General features: G+C 43.6%; 1 pseudogene; it reads left to right on the forward strand.

Annotated features, from left to right (window-relative positions):
* Positions 1–244: 244 nt before the first annotated feature.
* Positions 245–745, forward strand: LOC139021123 (ferritin light chain pseudogene; annotated as a pseudogene).
* The last annotated feature ends 4,469 nt before the right edge of the window (positions 746–5,214 follow it).

Here is a 5,214-nt window from a genome sequence, read left to right on the forward strand (position 1 = left end):
AATTTTATATGCCAATTATGCCTCAATAAAACAAATGTTAAGCAAGAGTACACACACAGTGCCCTCGGCGGTCCTGGATCTGTCTCTTGCTTCACCAGTATTTGGACGAAACAGACCCAGGGACACCCCTTCTTCCAGCCCCTACCACTGTCCTGTGTCTAGTCACCACCTTCAGAACCACCTCCGAGACCAGCCAACACACCATTGTTGTTTTTCTACCTTAACTCCTTATTGCCGAACAACCATGAGCTCCCAAATTCGTCAGAATTATCCCACCCAGGTGGAGGCTGCAGTCAACCGCCTGGCCATCCTGCATCTGCGGGCCGCACACACCTACCTCTCTCTGGGCATCTTTTTGCACCTCGATGATGTGGTTCTGGGGGGCGAGTTGACTCTTAAAGTTGCAAGAAGCGCGGTGGCCACATTCTCTTCCAGGACATGCTGAAGCCTCCCCAAGATGAGTGGGCAGAACTCAGGACGCCATGGAAGCCGCCCTGGCCTTGGAGAGGAACTGAACCAGATCCTTTTGGAGCTGCAGGCCCTGGTTCTACCCATGCAGACCCTCAGCTCTGTGGCTTCCTGGAGAACCACTTCCGGGGTGAGGAGGTGAAACTCATCAAGAAGATGGGCGACACCTGACTCACCTCCGCAGGCTGGAGGCCCCCAGGCTGGGCGGGGCGGGTATCTCTTCGAAAGGCTCCCCATCAAGCACAACGAGGAGCCTTTGGAACCCAGAGGCCTTTGAGGGGCCCCTCTGCATCCTCCAGTGTCTGACTTTTACCTGAGCCTCTCCCAGAAACTACCAGCCATTCTTTTAGCCACCCTGAGGCCCTCTCCCATGCATTGGACCAAATGGAAATAAAGAAAAAAGGAAAAAAAAGAGTACACCTGGTACATAAATGCAATTATAAAAATGATACACTGCAAACCTTCCTTAACAAAGTCCTGTGACCTATGCCTACACTGGGAGGCAGGGCCAGGCTAGGGTGAGGAAAGTGAGGCAGGCACTTCAGCTACAAAATTTAAAGGGGTGCCAAAAATCTTAACCATCAAGACAGCTAACATTTAGTGCAATATTTTTTAAAAGATCAAAATGAATTTTATCTATGATGAACAAAATATCAAAATTTTAAATAAAGACAGAATCCCACTCGTGCCTTTCAGGACTCACCTCGCCCCCTCACCCTAACCCTGGTCCTGTAGGAGTCTGATTACAGAGGGTGTTTTTTTTTTTTAGTGCCTTCATGAATTTTCCACCCAGGAACCAGAGCCCAGTGTCTTGTTGGCCTCACCCAAGTTCCAGCCCTAGTGTGAGGTCTTTGATAAAAGAATAGGCCACCATTAACAGTCCTCTGTCCTCCCAAGTCCCCCAGCATTTCCACTAAGCTGCTGAAGGGGCAGCCCTTCTACCTCCTCAGATGCCAGAGTCCCCTCCAAACTCCAGTCCCCACAGATCCAAGGCCTCGCTCCAGAGTTAGAACTGTCATTATTAGGTTCTGCTGAGTGACTATCACCTGAGTCCTGTGCTCTCCCACCAGCCGATCAATCCTGGGGGAGTGGGACCCTCTCTATGAACTCTCACCAGATCACCAGCATCTACACAGTCCCTGGCGCACCCCAGACACCCACTAAACACTTGAATAAACAAGGCTACATGCAGAAGTGAATAAAATCAGAGACAAAGAAATCCCCAAACAAAAGAAAAAGTTAGTGGTAGTTAAAGAAATGAATTAGCAGGCTGTTTAAATTGCAGTCTGAAGAATCTCGATTCAGAACGTTCAAATCGCTTAGAAAATAAATTGGCAAACACTCATTTGACACACTTGTATACAGCAGGAGCTTGTAGCCTGAGGCCCACGGGGGAAGGGGCTTTGAAAGTTCAGAGCCCTTGAAATTAATTGCAAAACGTATATGCATGTTTCGGGGGTGAGTAGAAGGCAAATGCGTTTCTCGATTTTGTTAACAATCACTGTTCTAAAGACTATATTAAATGGCAAAGCTCATCCCAGACTTGGCCCAGTAAAATATATTTTATAAAGTAAAATACCACTAATTATGATGCATTTCACTCTACCGGGTGGGGGGGAGGTGTCATAGTGGCACCAATGACATGCCCTTTAAATTCTGTTACTACCAGTACACCTCTGTCCATAAGTGTTCTAAAGTTGATAATTCGGCTTGGGTTTGACAGCCTGGAGCCCTGCCAGAGATGGACAGAAAATCGCATCAAGTGTCCTAAACATAAATCACTTTACAAGCAGCCCTTGCCTCTGGCCATTTGGCAACTTCACCGGCCCCTGGAGGAAAAATGTCCGTGGAACACCTGGTGCTGCTTTCTTCACCCATTAGTGCAGTGGTTCTCAACCTTGGCTGCACATTAGAATCACCTGGGAATCTTTTTAAAATCCTGATTTCTGGGCCTCATCCTCCGGAAATTCTGTTTCTTTGTTATGGGGTGGGGCCACAACATTAGTAACAAAGAAACAGAATTTCCGGAGGATGAGGCCCAGAATTTTAAATCAGGATTTTAAAAAGATTCCCAGGTGATTCTAATGTGCAGCCAAGGTTGAGAACCACTGTATTAGTGCCTCTGCCCCTGCCCCTGCTCTCCACTACAATGCTAAAAGCTCCTGCACACTCAGACCTACAACTGTCCACAAGCATCTTAGATTTAATGATTCTAGGTACTGGCAGGAATCTAATGATTGTTCCAGAAGTTTCCACACAGAACCAGGGATTAAAGGGTCATATTTTATTTCCCACCCTCATCCCTGCCTCCTCCCACATACATACCAGAGAAATATCGGTGTTCTGTACAATACTTACTTGGGGGAAATAGAGTTATAAGAGGGCACTCATTTCACCAAGGAAGAGAGAAAGCATTAAGCCATTACTATATTACTCAGGACTCTTAGTAGCAATGATAGAATGCCAGTCAAACTGCCTTATGGTAGAAAAAGAGCAGAGGGATGTATCGGCTTATTAAGGAAATGACAGGGTCATGGGGATTACCAGCCTCAGGTGAGGCTGGACCAGCGGTTCTCACGGGGTACTCAGTACTGGATCGCTTTCTGTCTGTGGGTCAGTTCTCTCCCACCTGGCTTTATTCTTAGTCTGATCCTTCACAGTGACTGCCAGACAGCCCCAGGTGCCCACCCCCACACTTTAGAAATGTCAGCAAACAGCTGGATTGCTCAATAATTTCATATTCAGTCCTGACATTGAATCTCATTGTCTAGTTCTCTGTCACATGTCCATTCTTGAACCAGTCATTGTGGGCAGAGGGCATGGGACAATCTGATTGGCCAGACCTGAGTAACATGCCTGTATCTAGAACTCAGGCATGAGACCAGCCTCACCCAGACTGTGGGGTCTCAGAGCAAGGAGCTGGTATTTTCTCAGAGGAAACTCGGGGTGCTGTTAATAGAAGAAAATAATATGGTGCCGAGCAGTCTGTAATAAACAAGCATACAAAAACTAGACCCCATTACGAATGGGGAAATTAAATGACATGCCCAAGGTCAAATAGAACTCAGGAGTGACAGAGACAGCACAAAAACCTGTATTTCTTTTTCTTTGAATATATTTGACCTGTATTTTTTGATTTGCAAGTTAGGTGGATAAATTCATTTGCTAGGGCTGCCCTAACAAAATACCACTGCCTGGATGGCTTTAATAACAGAAATTTGTTTTCTCACAGTTCTGGAGGCTGGAAGTCTAAGATCAAGGTGTCAGCAGGGCTGGTTTCTTCTGAGGCCTCTCTCCGTGGCTTGCCGATGGCTGAGTCCCTCTGTGTCTTCACATGGACTTTCAACTGTGTGTGCCTATGCTCTAATCTCCTCTTCTTATAAGGATACCAGTCATATTGGACTTGAGCTCACTCTAATGACCTCATTTTAATATAATTATGTTTTTAAAGGTCCTATCTCCAAATACAGTCACATTCTGAAATGGGTTAGGACTTCAACATATAAATTTGGTAGAAGAGAACATGATGCAGAATATAACTTGGAGTTTCATTACACAAAGCAAGTTGTATGTACTTTACATGAGTGAGTGAAGGTAAAGACATAAACAGTGACCACACACACAGAGATGGGTATGAATGCATACCTGCCCTGGCCATATATGCATAGGGGAACACATTTGCCATCGGGATACCCTAGTGAGTACACATGTACCAAAGATGACCTAAACAGGTGAACAGCCTTCTGCCATCACAAATTTCGCCTATTCAAGGTTACATAAACTATGCTTGCAGCAATTCTAACATTTTTTTCAAATAAACTACTTTAAAAACTAGCAAGTTCTCATGAAATTTTTATCAAATAAGATAAGTCTTTTACCCCATTTATATAAATGTCAGCCTCCACATTATCTTTTTCACACTCCTTATGCATAGGGCAATAAGGAATGGAAAGTACAGAGATTAATTTAGGTAACAATTACCATAATGCACAATTGCATTAGCACCTATTAAGCTTCATTGTTCTGTGGAAATTTTAATGATACATTCTTGAGTGAATAAAAGCAGAAGATGATTGGAAATAAAATTGTTTCTATGTATGCTGACAGGACTGCTGAGTGTAATTATATATTTCAGAGGCGACCTGTTTGGAGTTTACTCCATAATTTTATGTAAATGTTAAATAACTTCATGTGTTCTTCCGCCTGGGTTAAATGCTAATTTGTGTTATTCCAACAAGGAGAGTGCTGCAGTGTTATTAACAAACTTGCTCTGCCAACGAAGCTGGCTTCTGAAAAATAGCTCCACAGACTTCAAAACAACAAAGGTATTTTCTTACTAGGGGGCTGCCAAACTTTTAGTTTCAAAAACAGCTACTCATTCTTAAAATTTGTAGCCAAAACCCAAGAAGTATGAAAGTATTTTCTTAAGTATAATCAAGTACATTCCTAATGTTGGTTTGCATCAATTTCTTCAGTCCCAAAGGAAAACAGGTAGATAGAAATCTTCTATTTCTAGGTACCATAAATGTAATATGTGATACAAATGGCTATGTCCTGGTTTCTCCTATTTCTTAGAGATTAGAGTCAGCACATAGTAGGTGTTCTTAAGTATGTGCTGACTGTAAGAAAACTCCTGATATTTACAAATGCTCATTCAACAAATGGGAATAAAATATGCTGAAGTGTAGTGGGTCTGTTTTGCATCTGCAGAAATTCTCACTCTTATTGCCCATATATGCATGTCCT

The sequence above is a fragment of the Myotis yumanensis genome, unplaced genomic scaffold (genome assembly GCF_028538775.1).
Source record: "Myotis yumanensis isolate MYYU_CA2020_CCGP unplaced genomic scaffold, mMyoYum1.0.hap1 SCAF_12, whole genome shotgun sequence".
Taxonomy (NCBI): Eukaryota; Metazoa; Chordata; class Mammalia; order Chiroptera; family Vespertilionidae; genus Myotis; species Myotis yumanensis.